The following is a 22,500-nucleotide window of genomic DNA, read 5'->3' on the forward strand; positions in this document are numbered from 1 at the left end:
CTTTCTCTTCGGACTTTGATGTTTCTGACGAAGACCTATCCTCAGATCATTAACAACAGCTCTCTACTTTCGCCGAGCGTCAGTTATTATATTACTTGGGCAAATCCTCACTTTTGTATTTTCCTTTTTCTGTTTCTTAATTGTTTGTGCGAATTCATCATATATGTATATATATATATATATATATATATATATATATATATATATATATATATATATATATATATATATATATATATATATATATATATATATATATAGACATACACATACATACACATATAAATAAATAAACAAATGGAGTCAAACTCAGGTGTTACTCAATTTATCTATGTTACGCAAAAATAATTCCTTTAACCCTGGAATGTTTACCTTTATAAGTAGGCTGTAATATCCTTGACACTAATGTGAGTTTTTGCCACCGTGGTAACTACTTATTTCTTTCGTACGCACTGAAAATATATACATGCATTTATACATATATGGAAATATATATTTACATACATGCATACAGACATACATATGCACACACTCAAACATGTATAAGGTGTAAACAATATCGATCGCTCATTGATCATGCGCGTTTGATGTTTACATCGCTGCTTTTAATTCTTTATCGAATTTAATCTCATGTGTACATCGACGTGGCATATTATCGAATGGTTTAAAACTATTTATATATAGTTATATACTAGCAACTCTATGCGTCCTCGATTCCATTCAGATACGTGATCATGAAAACGCATGAAGTAACGAAATGTCGGTGTCCATCACTCCTGAATTGGATGGGAGGAGAGTTGTGTCACTCGTCTACGACTTTCAAAGTTCTTAGACATTTTACTGCATCGAACCCAGTGAGGAAACAAACCATATAAACTGAGTATGAGTGATCGATAATGTTTAAATCACTAACGTTGTTTGTGTGGGTGTGCACGCGTGTGTGTGTGTACTGTGTGTGCGTCTGTGTTGGGAAAAGCTCACATAAATAGGTATGCATATATATAAGTGTGTATGCGTATGAAAACATATAGATATAGTTATAAATATATGTACATTTATTTCAGTACGTATATATATATATATATATATATATATATATATATATATATATATATATATATATATATATATATATATATATATACATGCATATTTGTGTTTTTTGTTGTTTGCATGATATTCTATATATGTACATATATATTTATATATTTAGATATATATATGCATGGAGTCAAACATTCGAACATATATAAATAGACAACTACAAACGAACTGCCATACATATTATAAAATTGAATGTTGTTGCTAGAGTTTGAATACCAATGCGCAGAAAAATCTATTCTCACAACTATCAGACTATAATTACTTTATCTCATTAATCATTAAAAAATGTTTTTTATTTCTAAAGTAATTAGAAAACGACGTAGTAAGGTTGGGTTGTGACTGGATATTGTGCTAATGACGCCATCACGAGAATATTTAGTGAAACTGACAAAAATACATTTAATATTTACAATAATGATCTATACTGTTAAACGTATATCAATGACAAGAGTAACAAAATCAATCGGTAGCTATATCATAAATAAATACCTTTGTTGTTAATATAGATCCTCCTACGATTCCCACCGATATTAGCACAACAATAGAAATAGCATATGTAGATATGAGACCGTCAACAGACATGGCCACCTATTTAACATATGAGAGCATATGTTAATGTAGCGAGTCAGAAATAACGCTGTCTTCCTATCATAGTACAAGTCTTAAAAGAAAATGAAGAACGCGTATCCGTGAACATGGTCCCAATTCTATTACATTCAACATGATTGTTAGCACTAATTATTTCGATGAAGTTGTGAGTCTTCGTCTCAACAAAACACAACAACGTCAGTAAGACACAACAACGTTCATGGTAAACATCGTTAGTCAAAGAGGCATGCCTGGGAAACAACATTAAAACAATTATCTAAGAATCAGTCAATGACTCTATGTAGATCTTGGATTTACGAGGAGCTGCTTTTAATTACTCCTACTGTTTAAGTATTTTCCTGAATAATTACAAACAGAGTATGTGTAAAAAAAAAATCAACTAATTATAATCAATCTGACTCCGACATAACGCTACTAGAATAGGGTTTTACATAATGGCAAAACGTAACACTTTGTTGAAAATGTCACGGTAAAAAAAAAGTGTAAATGAGAAAAATAACAAAGACTGTTGTCTGTGCTGCTATCCTCTAATAGAAACATAGAAAATATTAGTCGGTATTGTACCTCAGTATTTCAATACAACACAAATGCGAGCATCGTCTCGAGACTGCTAAATAATATGATGTACACGGACAACCAAATCTGTTACAAATTAGAATTTCAGACGTGAAAATAGATGTCAATAGATGCAAGTGGCTTATCCCATGGTGTGTATGGATGTAGCAGAAGTACCTTGTAAGAAGAAGAATTAAGATTGAATACTTGAAATCAATAAAGTTTATATAAGTTCAGTAATGTTTGATGTTTTGAAGTATATTCTAACGATGAAGAAACTAGAAAGACTTTATCAGGCCACTCTACATATATTAGGGATATGCATTGGCCAACGGGTAGGGATGTTCTTCAGCGATATTAATGCTAATCATTCGGAGTAACCTTAAAACTCATTTATGGTTTAATGCGGATCACAGAAAATGTAGGGGACAATAAGAGCACTGTTGGAATATTCTTGCTGATAAAAAATAGTAAATTGGTGTGCGCCTACAGGAGAAATGCCCCCGACTGCCACGTTCAATGAATTAATGACTATTTAGTTTCATTTGGGAGTGAAGTATCATATAATCTATGTTAGAATGGATGCAAGGGAGAAAGGCACTGGGTGTGTGTTGAAGAGGTGGTGGTCGAAAATTTACTCCGAGTAACACCTGACACAATTAACGGCGGGGAAGGAAAGAAATCATTTAGCATACTTCGAATGTTTCTACTTGATACGTAGCCACCGACACGAGGGCGAGAAGAGCGGACTGACGCAAAGACGGGTAGTTACAATATATGGTTCTCGTGGTGTGTGCGGTCGCCGTCTTAGCGTAAGTTGAGGTCAACAGATTACCTACCCCGATATTTACTAAGGGGAGAAACTTACTGTTCAGGGATATGAGGGAGTAGAACTTAGTGAGATTAATCGCCTGGAAGATGTAATGGAAGACATTCCTGGATTACAGGCATTGGAAAGATTGATGAAAGCCACTATTGCTGAGTATGTCTTTGCTATACGTAAAAGATAAGTACATTGATACTTCGCGTTACGATTTTAATTTGTTCCATGACCAAGCTCGTCTTACGACTTACTCGTTTTACACATCAATTTTTCCCCATTGAAATGCACTAAAATATAATTAATCCGTTCCAGCCCCACAAAACCACTGAAAAATAATTTTTTATGGTTTTTGAAACAAAAAATATGTAGTTACAAGTAAAATGCCAATTATAAGTAAAGCAAAATGCAAAAGAAATATGTAAACTGGTTTTATTTATTGAAGTACCTTAAAGATGGGACGATTTGTTTTTCCATACTGCGGATTTCCACTCGAACGTCAAGAGAAAAATAAAGTCGCACAAGTCTCAGCTCGTGCAGCAAATTACTCGTGCAATGGAGCACTCGTACTGCGAGGTTCTACTGTATATTCTTGGAAGTTAGTACTTCACTGATGAAATGCCTTCAATAACAGGACTGCATGATCGAATTTGAACTGGATCCAGAATACTCCAAAGGTAATTAAACAAGATTTATTCATACGCTTATATCATTTTAAAATAGCCAAATAAATATATTTGCAAGAATGGTTGGATAGTGCTGTGTTGCGGGTTTAGAACATTTCCTGTTTGGGGAAACGACGTTCCACATCTGCTTCGACAATTAACTAATTTCCTTACATCTTAAAGTTGTCGTGGAAACGATTCCTTTTATCAGATGTGCCTGCAGATATGTATATTAATTACTCAAAGACGCCACTAGAAAATAGATGAAACATAAGTTAAACATAAAAACATACAGAAATTAATCAACTTCAAATACTTCTATAGTTCTGAAAGTATGTCGGTTGTTTCTAAAATGTTGAGCAGGTGAACGCAAACTCATAGCAGCTTGCTCTCTAAGGAGAAGGACATTTTATTACAAAATAAGCAGGATTCATTAGTGTAACTGATCATGATCATCCTCCACTGAACAAGTTTTTTTTTTACAATAATCTCTCTCACGCATACGCATTTTTATAGATACCAATAGATATATATGTGTGTCTTTCTTCATATATATATATATATATATATATATATATATATATATATATATATACATATATATATATATATATATATATATATATATATATATATATATATATATATATATATATATATATATATATATATATATATATATATATATATATATATATATATATATATATATATATATATATATATATATATATATATATATATATATATATATATATATATATATATATATATATATATATATATATATATTTACGGCGGCGAGCTGGCAGTAATGCATAGTCGTATTTCGTGTCAAATTCCACTGAAGTCGACTTTGCCTTTCCTCCTTTCGGGATCGATAAATTAAGTACAAATTGCGTACTAGGGTCGTTCTAATCGATTGGCCCACTCCCGCCAAAACTTCGGACCTTGTGTCTAGTGTAGAAAATAATATATATGGGGCAGTGTGGGTTTCCTTTGTTATATAAATCAGTGTTCTTCTGTTTGGGTACACAGAGTTGGTGTGTTAGTTTTGGTATTTGTTTGTGTTTAGTGTATTTTTATTTTTTTGATTCCTTCTCACCTTCCTTGACATCGTATACAGGGAGTAAGAATATTGAAGATCATATGTATATTTAAGGTGTGTGCTAGTGACTCAACTCCATTCATTTCAAGGGCCATTTTGTGTTGTGGTTTAGGATGTCCGTGTGCATCTCTACACCAACGCTCAATATACGAAATGTGAACTCGCTCGTTCAGCTTACATAAGTTTCTTGGGTCCCTGGGTATAATGCTGTAGCTTTAAATACTTTCGCCAAGAAGACAAAAACACGTTCCGAGCCATGCTAGGGAAATTCTTTCCAAGAGAAGATCTTTTGTGGCAATGAGGTACAACATTCATATACTCTATACATACGCATGCGTACACACACACATATATATGCACATATATATTTCTTGTGTATGTGTATGCGCGCGCATATTATGGAGTCTGCATATGAAAATGTATGCATTGTTTCTTTTACTGTGACTTAACACTTTCAATTTCTGATTCTAATTCGTCTGAAGTGTTCTATAAATTGTAGCCATCTATTAATTGGTTTATGAAAAACTAGACAGAATTATATATAAAAATGACATATAAAAAAGCTTTAATAATTCAATACATTTCGGTCAGTCTTTACCTTGGGTAATCTCCTACACAAAATTACGTGTTATTGAAAAAAAGAATCTAAGCGCATACTTACTTAACTAGCACTTACATAATTTAATTATATCTAAAAGCTATGTAGGAAATTTAGAATTCAAGAAAGAATTATAGTCTTAACCTATCACTAATTAATGAATTGTCTAAATTGATCGAAATTATAAATTGTAGTTTGAATTGTCGTTATTTGTTGTTTCCTTTTGATTAGTTAAAGTCAATTGTTTTTACCTTCAAATGATGGAAGATTTCAGTTATATTTTCTACCATCGAATATTTTTTTAAATATAAAGAGTAGAATGTTTTAATTACATACGACAAAAATTATTGAAATATATGTAGTTAAATTATAAGTTACGTTATATAATGATTTATTTGTTAAATAATACTTCCATGATTATTTAATGGAGGTATTCAGACATCGTAAAACTTCCTTCGTATGGGTAAGGGGAATACACGGATTTTAACTTTTAAAAATCTTCGGCTTTAACAGGTCTTTTATTTAAATTATAGTGGCATGGTTCCTTGTGTTTCCCAATCTTCTATGGCTTGTCTTCTCGCTAAGTTTTTTTATGTGATAAGAAGAGTCAATTTATTGGTTGTGAACGGATATACAGCCGTCTGAGGATGTTCAGTATATAAATATTCAATAAGCCAAAAGGCCATGAAGATATTTTAAAAGCAGGATTATAGAAACAATATCTAGACGTCGAAGAGGGACTGAGGATTCACAGCCAAAACTGTGTTAATAAAGTTATAAAATCGGGTTGGGACTCCATACTTTAGAAAAAATATGTGCTGAGAGTGTTCCGTCTGGTGGCGAATAAGAAATTAATCGCTTCGAAAAATTGATTCTGAGAAATGATAATAACATGCGTAAAAGAGAAAGGAAGCTTAGTGACTTTTCGAACTATAGATACAATCTATTCATTCCATGAAATGTCCTAAGATACAAAGGAAAGAAAAAACGAAACTTGAAAAAAAAGCTTTTAATAATGTAGAAAGAAGTGGACACCGACAGAGTTGATATGTTGATTACTGTGAATACGATTAGTTTTGGGAGAGGTTAAATTAACCAATCACTGAGCACATCAATTAGTTAAACAATTATTTGGAATGCTTCTTTTCACCTAATCCAGAAAATCGGATATATCATTTAAGGATGAGTTCAAAGCGCTGTCATGAGAAGAGAAAATCATTAAATCATTTTAGGTAACAATAGTTGCGATCGAGTATGAAATGGCAATATCAAGAAACCCAAAGTCTATCTAGGGATTCCACATTCTGGAAAATACCATTGCGTAAAACATTGGAAAAAGCTTTCGATATGTCAGGAGATACATTGCTGTCTTTAAAAAATAAAAAAATAGAAAAAGATAAATAGCACTGCGAGCTATAGGTAGAAGGTATATTGAACCACATGTACGAGGATAGTAATGGCCTGAGAAATTTATGACAGCAGAAGTAACGGGGGTTACTCTTCTGGAAGCTGGAAAAACGTGTTATTGACACGTTGATAAAGTGTTTCATGAAGATTTTAAATAGACGTTTAAACTGTTTATTCGGGACATTTGAAAGACAATAACAATGATATCATCTGGATAAGAAGTCGTATAAATATCAGGGTAGAGAATTTAGTTTTGTTACAGATCTGTAAATCATATCGGAATCAGTGAAAGTATGCGAGATGCAGACGCAAAAATCTCAAATAAAAATAAACATGCTATCTAAATCAAGTGCAGAATCTTATAGTAAACATTCAATTGTATTTTTAGCCTGAAAATAATTGAAAGGAAGGTGGGTGAAATATTTACTCGTATCCAATCTTCTGTTAATTGATAGCCTGCATATGTGTTGAATTGTATTTCGATAATCTACTTTCAAAATTTGTGAAAACAAATCTCCCTTGATATCAGATACTGCTAAACGTTTTATATGTATATGATAATCTTATGTTAATTTTATATATATGATAATTAAAGGCGGACATGCTAAATAACCTTATTTCAAGTCGGGAAAGATTATGAGTTATAGATTAAGGATTTCAAACGGATTTACGACATAATATACGACTGCAATTGTTGAGGTTTAAATTAGTGGAACATAGGATATTAATAGAAGTATGTAAATATTGCTTTCAAATTTTGGGAAAGGCCAGCAATCTCTGGGAAAGGCGTAAATCGTTTACAGCTGCTCCGTGCTCGACTGGTAATTATTTTATCATCATGGAAAAGATGAATCGGAAATTCGCTCTCGGCAAAACTGGAACTCATATTTTAAAGAGGAAATGCTGCTATACATTTTGCGAGGTACGGTGACAATTCTGCCAGTTCACTCTCTTATTATCCCTCTGAAATAGTGGTTTAAGATTTTGGTACAATGCCAGGAGGTTAGGGAGAGTGGTGGAATCCATTACTTTGACCGCAGTGCTTAACTGTTGCGTTCTTTATCGTCGATTGAATCCCAAATTCTGAGAGGCAAAGTCGTCCTCAGCGAAATTCCAACTTCAAGCATGGAGGCAGACGAAATTTTGACAAGCAATTTGCCTTCTGCGGTAAAGAATCTGCCTGCTCGCTGCCTTATGGGATGCATAAATATTAATGCGGGGTGACAAACTGCAAGTGATAGTTATATTTAGTGTTATTCAGAGATATATTGCATTTAGAGCCAACTGACGATTGCATACGATTTCATTCGCAACACATATCAAGTTTTGTAGAAATATGGAAAGGAAGGTACTTCTCTGCGGTTCTAACTGAATGAAGGCAATCAGCTTTTTGAGCTTTCATCGAATAGCCATTATTATTGGAAACACGACAAAAGAATAACACATTTAATTCATAATTTTTATACTTGAAACATGAATGTAAAACATTACGGACTTTTGCATTTCGTTTTTGTGCCTGCGGGTTATAACACTTGAAAATGACGGTTTATCCAGAGATAATTTTAAAATACCATGTTGCATGAATTTGAAGTTGTTAAGCTCAGTATTAGCTATAATCAAGAGGAAATATGATCGAAAGTTTCCTAGCAAATACAATTCTCTGTGTGCTTTAGAAAATATAGATCTTTGTTTACATTATACATCGTTATACATTATTTACATTATTTACATTTGACGGATAATCGTAGATCAAGATGGGAAAGATAACTTCCCTTGGCAAATACAGACAGGGACAGATTTGTGTCGATAGCCAGCTGGAGGAGATGTCCTCCTGGGGCTAAAAGCAACAGTAACATCCACCCCTCGGGGTCAGCCACATTTAAGTGGCAAATATACTTCACTTTATCGTGCAGTTACTGTTAATACCTCGTTCAGAGATTTAACATTGCTTGTCCTCATTTTGTTTCTTGTTAACACAAAGTTTCGGCGGATATACCCTCCAGCCTTCTACAGGTGTGTTAGGGAAATTTCGAACCTGGGTTCTCATTCCTAAGGTATTTTTCGATGTATTTATTATTATTATTATCATTATTATTATTGTTCAGTAGTTTTATTTTTATAACGTGCTTTCACTTCACTACCGAATCTTTGGGTTAGTATCCCGCGCCCTTAACCACTACGCTATATGCCTGTGAGCATACGTAAATATGTAAATGTAAATAATGTACATAATTCCTCATCTCTTAAATATAGAACTGTATACAACGTTATATTTCCAATGTTTTCCCATCTCCGAAATCGTAGATTGTCATCTGTAGAGGCATTGAAACAATGTATTATTATTCAGATTGACTAGATAATATGTTAGAGTTATAACTCCTGTTTTTTTTTTATTTCGTCTTTGATTAGTACTTGTCAAATTAATACCAAAAACTTCTTCAGCCATGATATTCGCATGAGAGGACAGATTTTTAAGAATAAATAGCAAGAGAAATTGTTGTTTCAGTTAAAACGAATGGGTTAAACTAAAAGACATATGTCGTTGCACTCAACATTTCGACGTTGTATTTCACTTTGGCTCATGGTCCAAGTAGAACACATAACTATTTCTCCATTTCACAACTGCATTGTAACTGTGCATTTGAAGATTTGAAAAATGAATCTGCATAATGAAAGGTCGTTCCAGCGATTAGAACAAGCAGTTATACCTTCCGCAAAGTCCCACGTCTTCAAATATGAAGAAGGTATTGATAATCCTATCCTAGATACTCCAAGAGATATTGGTGAGTCATAACAGAAAAACCCTTTAAGCTTGATCAGCTAAATTTGTGTATTGCAATGACTTGCAACTTTTCCACTCGGTTAATTACACCTTAATATTTTTTTACCTACCTACATTCTGCATCAAAACAAGAAAGAGAACCATAACTCTATTCGCTAGCTTAACAACGTCATACTGCATGGGCATTCTTCTGAACATGAGATGTAGATTTATAGCCCAACTGATTCGAGAATGTTTTACAAACCCAGACAGAGAGACAATAAATTGATTTCATTGAATGGAAGCCAAACCTGTTCATACAGGTGCTACTCAATGTAATATTGATTACGCGCACAATCGCTTATTTATATGTAAAAATAGCATGTTATATATGACGTTTTCATTAATAACATTAAGAATAATATCGGGTATAATTTAATATTTTAAAATCTATTTCAATCTTACAGTAGCACAATAAAATTACAAGTAATATTTGCTGATATTCAAAGGAATATATTTAAAGAAATAAGGCCGCGTAAATGTAAAGAATAGATTTCCAATAAATAATAATATATTGTCAAATCTGAATGAAGTGGAGTATGGGAAGATGGTAGAACTTTGACACATGTGGAAAGTTGGAGGCTAACATGTAACCACGTCTCTCTCTCTCTCTCTCTCTCTCTCTCTCTCTCTCTCTCTCTCTCTCTCTCTCTGTCTTTCTGATTACTTTTTGTTCGATTAATTCTAAGAATACGTAATTGCGCAAATGAGAACTCAAACACGATGTATCATATACTTGTGATAATTTTTCACTCTCTAATAAGATATTCCAGTCAGTGAAATAGAATTGCGATTATTCAATCGTATATAATTTTGACATAATGCATGAGAGAAAATGAAAGCTTAAAAGCTTAAAACAAATTATATCTTCAACATTCCTCCTGTCATATATTCCAACAATATCATGTTTGAAATATATTTTTAATTTTTTGGCACTTTTAATATTAATCCACACACATATAGTTTTTTTTTATAAATTGGAGATTGTGGGTTCAAAAAAGACCCCTGAAATGATATAAAGTAAAACAAAATTTATAATAATATACATCAACATATAAAATGAAATAATAAATAAAAAAGGATCACAACAAAACAAATGGAAGCAACAGGCGTAGTAATAATTTTGTATGATTACAGCTTTGTGCATCTCTCTCATTCTCTCTCTCACTCTCTCTGTATATGTATGCATATGTATGTGTAATTTATTTATTTACATGCATATAATATATAACTATATGCGGATACTTCAGACTACCCCTGAAAAATTGAAGCAATCCTATCATTTATATATATATATATATATATATATATATATATATATATATATATATATATATATATATATATCTGTGTATGTGTATGTGTGTATTGTACATATCGCTTACACGTTTTACAGAGAGTTTATAATCAGCGTATATCAAGTAGCCCATTCAAAAACGAAATATGAACAGTAACGTTGCTCGTGTAAAAATAAAGTTAATGGATCCGTTTACATAAAAAGCATCGTTGATTGACCTTTTATTTTATAAATACATTTCACTTTAATATTAGCTCGCATGTGGTATCTCTTTTTTCTTCTAAATTAAGACTGCCCCGGCCTTACAGCCAACGATTAGCTAACAAACGTTAAACAACATATGAAAAGGTGGTATGTAATTTTCTAATTCATATACTCCCGCAAGTTCATTTTTATATATTTTTGTTGTGTTTATACGAATAAGAATTTTTTAGATTAAAGCATTTTTTTTTCATCAATGTACATGATAATTTATATACGATTTAAGCTATACAACCCATACATATTTATTTCCTTTTGATATATTCATTAGCTCCAGAATTTAAGCTCTTCATTGTGTGTTTTGGTGAAAGACTAACATATCATTTTAATAATTCGATATCTACAGGAATTATAAGAAAACAAAATCGTTACGATGAAGAAATCATGATCTATGGCAACACAATTTGAAAGTTGAGAAAGGCCTCCTTTGGATAGTTTGTTATTTTGTTCTCTTTTTTAATTGAAATTAGATTAATATAGAGTATAATACTTCTGTTAAGAATATGTTAAATGTCGTCAAGATAAAATTATATCAATTTCTATGATTACATTCCCTTCATTCTGAAGTAGTTCTTTGAAAGATGGAATTAATGTCATATCCCATAATTTTAGGCTTCGCAGCCAACTTGTACTGATATAACAATAAAGTTTATGCTGCAACAGTAAAGCTATATTTGATAATGTATTTCCTATCGTATATTTAAAACGAGTAGCGGGACACACATGTAATTATTTTCATAATACCAAGAATAACATATCGACAGCAAAAAAAGAAGAAAAAAAACAGGAACAAAGTGGGGCAGAAGACGGTCAGTGTGTGAAGTGAAACATTCAGTGTGATAAACTTTTGTATAAAGCAAATTACAGAAACCTGTATAATTAGATATGTATGTAAATATGCATGGATGTATGTATGAATGCTGGATGCTATTCAATGAACACATGATTTCGAGATGGCTCCAAATTTGAGGCTTATATATATTTGTCATCTACCCGATGGCATGAATATCAGGTCCTCATCCCTTTTAAAATATTTCCAATATTATATATAACATGTATAGACACCCGAAGCACAATCCGCAACGCAATATGGTCATCGTGTCTGTATAAATCAATGCATATCATAGTTTAGGCATAGCTATTGGGGTTAAGAAGGCCTCAACCGTAATGCCAATTTTCAAATCTATGTGTCAAGGAACCTGTATCTTTCAACAGTGCACATAATTCGACACTGTTGCATCTGATTTCAACATGCTCATTTCCCAGAAAATCCGTGCTCCCTGTTATTATATATTCCACGGCACATGAAATAAAATGATAGATATCCGTAAAATCAATGTGATTGGCGAAATTAATCCCTGTCTAAATATATGAAATGACTGCGATAAATGTTGCTATTATAAACCCTTTAAATCAAGAAAAATTGCTGCGTTCTAATGGTGGGCGACTTTACAATTATATAGTTAGCTGAATTACACACATATATGTCGATCAAAGGCCGTCAGTTCTTAGTAGAAAATCCGATACCTTGTGAAAGAGGTCCAGAAATCTAGCTGCCTATCCGCATCAGTATCTCATATGTAAGAACTTCTGCCCATACGACATTTTTGTCAGCGTGTGAATCCCGACACTATATCTCGATTAATTAGAAACGTCAGATAAATTCCATATAAATAACACTAAAATGATATAAGGTAGCTTTTTCCTTTTTTTGTATTGCTTTAAGCTGGAAGGAAATGTTGTACACAAAAGTATATGCAATTGCAAATCTCAGTTTACTGCCTTCATGAGTACTTACAATTCGTCACCACAGTAAAGAACTTTCCAATGCATGACATTATAGAGAAATAGAGCTGCGCTTAAGAAATAAATTACTAATAATATCATTATTATCAGCTATCTGTATTGAAATGGATGATCTATGTCTCTCTATGCAGTCGTTTCACTAACTCACAATTATCGCATGCAAACACACACACCCTTACACGCGCACACACATATACACACTACACACACAGAGGTATGTATGAATATATGGTAAAATTTTAGTTACTACTCCGTTCAGTTATTTCACTTCCGTTTATTACTTCTTAGACGAGGCAAATATATTCACCCATAATTGATAGAAGTTGTATTTATTCATCGATAGCAAACAGAGTGTTTCTTCATGAAACGTAGATTAGCACAATGGACCGATATTAATTAGTAACATCGAGACCAGAGCAATTGTTAATAATAATCTCATTTATGATATAAATCACTATAGATAAACTCACCGTTTCCATGTGTTTCATTGTTGCATGTAATCCAAATATTTTACTTAATTTACACTTATAAATGATTAATAAATTTATTAGTCATCCATTTTCTATTATACTTCAAGCTACCAACATGAATAACGTTGCCCTAACAACATAATAATGCAGTGAACTATGAGGATAAAACTTATTAAACACAGTAAGGAATACAAGACGCTTCCTCATTATCATCACGCACATTATGGAGGATTTAATTCAATGAATGTTCTCTTTTAATCATTACTTCCAATCGACTGTAAAGTTTGAAATGAAAATAAATCATTACTAGAAATGCTGTATAGTAGATGAAGTGATTGTGCTACTTAGAAGATTACAAATTTATTGTTATTATTATTATTATTATTATTATTATTATTCAGTAGTTTTATTTTTATAACGTGCTTTCACTTCACAACCGAGCGCAGCTCTGTGCTCCTTGGGTATGTGCTGTGGTTTGCTGTGGTGCTCTTATGTTTACTGTATTGAAAGTGTTTTGCGTAGAATGTGTGCAGTACCCAGTAGTGCAATTTTCTGTATGTTATATATATTTGTAAGTCCTGGTGTTATTATTATTATTATTATTATTATTATTATTATTATTATTATTATTATTATTATTATTATTATTATTATTATTATTATTATTATTATTATTATCATCATCATCATCATCCTTTAGGTTGTACATATTTTTGTAATGTTAGTAAAGTTAATATTTCGTTTATATGTTTGAAAATAATTATTGTTTTGTGTCCCAAATTTGTATGTTTGCATGCATAATATATCCTACTGAGCATAATTTTCGTTTGATTTCCTTCGAATTTGTTTTGCTGTGTACATACTTTTGTGAGATAATGTATCTATATGTGAAGATATATATATATATATATATATATATATATATATTATTACAAATTAAAAGGGTAAAGGATTATCAATTTATTAATTAATAAATCAATTAACAATTAACAATTTTTACCAAGCCCATCGGTAGGAAATCACCATTATTGGTGGAGAACTTATTTAAAAGCTCATATATATTTATAAATATAATTAAGGGATCAGCAAATATTTGCTTCACCATATACCGAAGTTCAGAAATAGCAGCTAAAAAAGCTGAGAATCCCACATATAGCATCACTTGTAACTCTCAAAGGCAACAACAAGAAGAAAAAGCAATGAAAACTAACCAATTCCGATGTTTAACAGTAGACGCGTTTCTGGATCATGATTGATAATAATCAATTTCCTTCATCAATACTGTATTCCAGTAGTAAATTTGACTATGCTAGCAAACTGTGTAAGCATGGACTAGTAACATTCCACACCGACACAGGTCTGAAAGCATAACCGAATCCACCTCGGTCAGCCAGTCTAACTGTCCCTTCCTCAAGAAATTACCATGTACGCGACAAGTGATATCGCAGAGAATCTGCGTATACTACCAGGGAGTGAATAATTATTACAAATTAAAAGGGTAAAGGATTATCAATTTATTAATTAATAAATCAATTAACAATTAACAATTTTTACCAAGCCCATCGGTATGAAATCACCATTATTGGTGGAGAACTTATTTAAAAGCTCATATATATTTATAAATATAATTAAGGGATCAGCAAATATTTGCTTCACCATATACCGAAGTTCAGAAATAGCAGCTAAAAAAGCTGAGAATCCCACAGATAGCATCACTTGTAACTCACAAACGCAAAACAAGAAGAAAAAACAATGAAAACTAACCAATTCCGATGTTTAACTGTAGACGCGTTTCTGGAACATGATTGATAATAATGGATTCGGTTATGCTTTCAGACCTGTGTCGGTGTGGAATGTTACTAGTCCATGCTTACACAGTTTGCTAGCATAGTCAAATTTACTACTGGAATACAGTATTGATGAAGGAAATTGATTATTATCAATCATGATCCAGAAACGCGTCTACTGTTAAACATCGGAATTGGTTAGATTTCATTGTATTTTCTTCTTGTTTTTGGCTTTGTGAGTTACAAGTGATGCTATCTGTGGGAGTCTCAGCTTTTGTAGCTGCTATTTCTGAACTTCGGTATATGGTGAAGCAAATATTTGCTGATCCCTTAATTATATTTATAAATATATATATATATATATATATATATATATATATATATATATATATATATATAAAGATAGATAGATAGATAGATAGATAGATAGATAGATACATGCATACGTATGTCTACGCGCGTGCGTGTATGTATAAATATACATATATATCGATGTACAGTATCGTTCAAAATTTTTGGGAAACGTCACACAAGCCGTTGGAGATACATTGTTTTAAAACAGACAGTTGTCTGAAATGATGATTTATTATCTAATGTTCAATTCAAGACGTTTCCTTGAGGCCCTCTGACAAATTCTCGCTTATTACAAATCAAAACTACCAATGTTTCACGACGAAAACTGTGATGTAGTAAATTTTCATTTAAAATATTTTTTTCTTATTTAGAACGCTGAAATTTCATTGGTTTACGTGAGGTGCCCGCAAACCATTTTCCCGTTAATTTATGTATACATAGGTATGTATGTATATATATATATATATATATATATATATATATATATATATATATATATATATATCTATATATATATATATATATATATATATATATATATATATATGTACGTATTTATACATATATATATATACACATATATATACATATATACATACGAAATATGTTTGTATGATAGCCTAAATTTTGTGGTTTATTCCTCATTATAAAATGTTTAATCTCTACTTTATATAACGTAGATGAACCATAACACTGTCCCATATATGTGTATGCATCTGTGTTTGTGTGTGCCTCCTTGCATATATGTAATTGTATATATATATATATATATATATATATATATATATATATATATATATAAATATATATATATATATATATATATATATATACATGTAGATACACGTATGTATGGGCGTGCACACACAATTACACATACACACTATGTCCCCCTGCACGCACATACACACACACACACACACACACACACAGATACGGGCACGCACGAAGCTTACATACGATTGAATTTTTCTTTTCATGCTTTGTTATTTGTATGCGAATGTAATATTTTACCCAGATCAATTTCTAACTTGTTACCTGGTTTTATATGCATCTCATCGCTCTCCAACATCGCAACCCCACATATTTACACACACACACACACACACACACACACACACACGCACACACACACACACACACGCACACACACATACACTCACAAACACGCACAGATAGATGTTTATTCATATAGATCTTGTTTTTTGAGTTGCTTTTTTTTACCAATGAATCTTTCATTGTGTATTGACTTTTTAGAGAATCTGCAAGTTTTATTTTTTACCCCTTTTTTATACAGATGTCATATTTTCTCTCTTCCAAAAACTTGAACAAAATATTGACAATGTACCCAAAATAATGAAGAGGTCAGCTAAGTGAAATATACTTAGGTTATTGCTTGTTAGCATAGAAACAGCCCAATATGTGTACATGATCATATGTTCATGTATATAGGTGTACAGTGTAATGTGTATAGAAGTACATACAACACAGACACAGCTAACCTCATGTAAATAGAAACATTTATACTTATATTTATGCACCATGTCTTTCTAACCACATATACATACATATATATGTGTGTGTTTGGGGGTGTATGTATACATACGTATATATGTGTGTAAATATGTATGTATGTATGTATGTATGTATACATATATGTATATGTATGCACATATAAACACATATATGTGTATTTGCATATATATGTAAATTTGTATATATATTTATATATATATATATATATACATATATATATATATATATTCATTTATTTATTTATTTATGTTGATATTTATGGATATATATATATATGAATACATATATATACCCACTTCTATCGCTACGTGAGTGCCTTTCCGTTTTATTATACGCACACAGACACATACATGTACAGTCTTACATTGCTATATTATTTTATATTAAAAAAATATATATATTATTGGCTGTCATTGTTGTTTTGATGCACAAAATATAGTTTATATCTACTGATATCACGACATACTATTCTATCATTATTAAAAATTAAAAATATAAATAAATTTTAAAAAACTGCTTATATATTCTGTAATAGAAAATGTCTTGTCCGTAACATTGCAGAATTATGAAGTTTCATAGAATTCTTCTAACTTTCGCTTGACATTTGACAGTTAATTCACCTGAAATTGCAGAATTCACCGAAATAATATTACCATTCATAATTAGCTGTATTCATCAAGTTACCTCCCCTCTCTATTTTTTTTCTAAGGTATTGCTTTCAGTAAAAAAAAAAAAGTGTTTCGGTTACATTTTTAAACACGTGAATTTATATTTAACAGACAATATTTTTGATCATTGTATTTAAGTTAGTAATGATCATATAGATTTAATAGAAAATAAATAATTCTTGAACAGCTGCAGTCAGTGCAAGCGAATGCGCTTAGGAAATGTTTTGATATCGATATCGATTTGCGTTTTAGCCTCACCCATTTACATTTAAGTTTCTACATATCATATTTTCACATTATATAAAGTTATATAGTCCTTCGTAACTACAATTCTACACTGCACTATAATATGTGACTGTTCACGCCTTTTGTGCTCTCTGATTTCGCATCTTTTGCTGTCGATAGCATGCTATGGGATATGAAGTTGCTTGTCTGTCAGTCAATAATCCTATACGAGGCGTAAGAAAGGATGGCCTCTCATGACTTCATATTGCTGAGAGGTCAATTGTGACAAGGGCTGGGAGACGGGTGAAATGGTTGAGATGGGGTAAGAGAGATAATAATGAGACGCTTGAAGCCTAGTAATTAACTTATCGCACCTCGAAACGCGAAGGAAGAACGTAAAATTGACGTCAAAAAGCATTTTATACAGAAAACAAAACACTTGGAGGAAGGAATTTTACCGAAGTTCTAAAATTTCTGACAGTCGATGTTTTAAAAAATTGTCTAATTCTATCGACTTCACGTTATAATTTCAAGAGTCAAAGGTTTGAACAAGTTTTTACTCTCTATCTTGGTTCGTAATAAAATCGAGACACAAGTATTCTTTCCACTTAAATACACAAATCCTTTCTAACAGATACACATATGCGCATAGACATGAATATATGTAGATAAATATATGGTATTATGTATATATATATATATATGTATATGTGTGTGTGCGTGTGTCTATGTGTGTGTGTGAGTACGTGGGTTTGTGTGTGCGTGTGTGTGCATGTGTTTGTGCGTATATTTGAAATAAGAAAAGGAATGACTTCACTGGTAGTTCTTATCAGTTTTATATATTATCATTTTCTTTTAATTTTTTGATAATATAAATTTTATACTTCAGTTAGAAGATTTAGTAACTTGTTTGTTAGCTTGGGTCAGGATAGTTTTTTTTTTAAATCTCCCCATCCAACTAGCGAGTAAAATTCCCATTATTGAAAAATTAAAAAAATAATGATTTAATCTGATTTAGCCAGTGAAGTCATTCTTTTTCTTTTTTCTAATGTAAATCAATATGTGTGTGTGTATGTGTGTGTGTGTGTGTGTGGAAATGAACATGAATACATACATACATACCTACATACATACATACATACATACATACATACATACATACATACATACATACACCCATACATATATATATTTATGTATTTATATGCGCACTATGCAATATTCAGTTTATATCAAGCTTGCAACTATTAAGGCCATACAAGTGTTTCTGTCAAACGAAAAACAGAACAAAAAGAAAAAAAAAGATCGTGAGAGAGAGAGAGAAAGCGAAAGACGGAGAAAGAGATACAGTGCGAAGTACAGTGAGAGTAATATACAGGTGATTGTTATAAAGAGATAGAAATATAATAAATTAATTAATTTTTATTCCTGACAAGAACACCTGAAATATGTTCAAAGTAATTTTAGGGAACGTCGTAGAAATATCGGTTTATATGAGACTTTGGTTTATTCTATGTTTTCTTTACATAATAAATTACAAATGTAAGGGTGTGTACATACATACATTTCTGTGTGTGCGTGAGTGTATGTGCGTGTGTGTGTGTATGTGTGTGTGTGTGTGCGCGCGTGCGTGGGCGTGTTTGTACAATGAATATATAGATGTGAAATTTACGATATGCACTGCCTTGGGAATATCAAAATACTCTTAAATAAAAGTGATCTATTCTCTTTGATTAGCGCCTCAAACATTCAATAACCATTGAAATGTTTAGGTATCATCATTCTAGTTGTTGTTGCATTTTGATTACGGAAACAGGAACTGTCGTAAAAGAATCATTTCCTTCGAAATGTTGCTTCAAAGCGTTTCTGATATTGAAAGACAATGCGGCGCTGAGATTTAAGACGACTTCGATCACCAAGGACATAATGAAACATTCGATGCTTACTAAACATTAATACATTTAGAAATCACGATTAAATGCGATTGAACTGTTCTTTCAACTTCCTCGTTTATTATCATGTCAACCGCTGGCACTGTGGTGACATTTACTTTCAACTGGATGCTTTCGTGTTACTTGCACTTCTATGTCACTTGTTTCTTCTTCCTAGCAACAAGATATATGAACTAGTACCTCTTTCACTTTCAGTTAAGTTTCAGACATTACTTTAACATATTTTCGGGAACCTCGTTGATTTCTTTTGAAATTACATTTTGAGTTTCTTGATCAAATGATTAAACCAAATTCCGTGGTAACAAGTACCAGAATTGTTTTCTGTTTTATCAGCAAACCGTTTAGGATATGCAAGTATTTAATTCCATGGTCTGGCAAAGCATAATATCTTTCCCATTAATTGTTATAAATGCATTCCAATCATTCACTTTAAAATTCTTTAAGCAAAGACAATCATCATTCTCTTCTCCCAAAGTGGAATCATGAACTGGCCAGCTCTATATTCAAATTTGTTATCCACAAAATGTTTCATTACTCAAGAATCTCTTATGATGCTGGTTAGATTCCAACGCAACTGTTATACACACATATGACTTTGCCCTAACATTACACTGTCTCGACGAGTATTCCATAAAATTTAGAGCCAGCACTAAAACATACGACGTTTCGTAAACGAATACGTCTATATAAACAATGTGATCATTTTTCTGTCTGTAATTTCATTGCTGGCTTTAATTTCTATTAAACAATCTGTAGAAATCAACTTTAAGTAATTACATCGCACTGCTAACACGAAATAAAAACACAATACTAAGTTTTAAAACTTTGATATTCTTCATATTATATGATGGTTTACAGAGAAAATACGGTATCATATCCCGCAATTACTACCACCATTTAATTGATTTAATTTTTTATATGGTCTGTCATTTATTTAGGCCCTCTACGCAACACAGTAGCTGCAGGTTATTTATTCCCCTGTATAGTCACTCTTACCCCAACAACATTACTGATAAATAATCATTTCTTTGTAAAATGTGTCTTTTAAATTTAACGTAAGAGTGTTTCATCCAAGGTCCTAGTAACACGTGACCACGAGCTGTAGTTATTGAAATCTTTCGGAAATTAACATTAAAAGTAAGTTAAGTAGTAGCAGTAACATCTGATTACTAACACACATATGTAGATACGATATATATATATATATATATATATATATATATATATATATATATATATATATATATATATATATATATATATGTATATACCTCGCACCATCTGACTTTCACCTCTTTCCAACCATGAACTCTTTTATGAAGGAGAAGCACTTTTCAGATGATGAACTTATTTCCGAAGTAAAGTCTTGGCTCCGACCCAACCTATGGACCTCTAAGGACGAGCTCTTCACAGCTGCAATAAGCGATGAGAGAAGTGTATCACCATTGGTGGTTGCTATGTAGAGAAGGGACAGTAATCATGCCAAGTTTCATTTTTCCAAGTCTTTGCGAACTGGGTTACGGTATATCTTTAATGAAAACCCCTTGTATATGGCTACACACATATGTGTGTATATATGGAGGGATGTTCTAGACATAATGTATCCCAAAATATCTTAATAACTCAAAATTTCAATATAAACGAGCATGTTTGACTTTCAGTAGCAGAATTTGTTTTATAAATCATTTCTTTATCGCTAATTTACGTGCTGCCTACGTCTCTGTGCATTCCATGAATATGATGTAGATTTCTTAGCAAGAAACTAACGAGAATTTCATAACCAATCAATAATTAAATAGGAATACTTAATCTCTGAAATAAATATTGTTGTTATAAAGGTTGTTTACAGCATAGAATTCATATAATATAGCAAATATATTGCAACTGAAAAGAAATAAATTTCTTTAAGCCATCCATGAAATCTTATAACCAAGAAATGAATTTTCTTGTCTGTCGATGTATCATACGAGTAATTGACTGTTTCTATTACTATTTTCCACTATTTTCTCGCTTTCTTCTGTTTGTCTGTCTCTCTTCCTCTCTCTCACTCTCTCTCTCTCTCTCTCTCTCTCTCTCTCTCTCTCTCTCTCTCTCTTCTTCTTCTCTCTCTGTACTCTATATTTTTGAGTATGTGTGTGAATACGTACGAGAGCGCATATATTTATGAGCCTTCGTCATTTTCATTTGTTTATTGAATATAACGTGTTAACGTTGGCATGCAAACGTCTCAAAACACAAACTACTTTTAGTAATCTCACTATTTATTTTAAAATTACTGACTGTGTATGCATAGTTATTCCAGTCATAATCACCTTTTCTGTAATACGCCATTGAACAAAAGGTGTACATTTACATTATTTTACTGAAAGTTTCAGAATTTTAATTATAATGTCTCCACAATTCTTTAAATATTCCCTCCAAAAAGGAGCCAAATTCTAATCATTATCATTGGTCATG

The sequence above is a fragment of the Octopus bimaculoides genome, chromosome 5 (genome assembly GCF_046866305.1).
Source record: "Octopus bimaculoides isolate indiv1 chromosome 5, ASM4686630v1, whole genome shotgun sequence".
NCBI classification, from domain to species: Eukaryota; Metazoa; Mollusca; class Cephalopoda; order Octopoda; family Octopodidae; genus Octopus; species Octopus bimaculoides.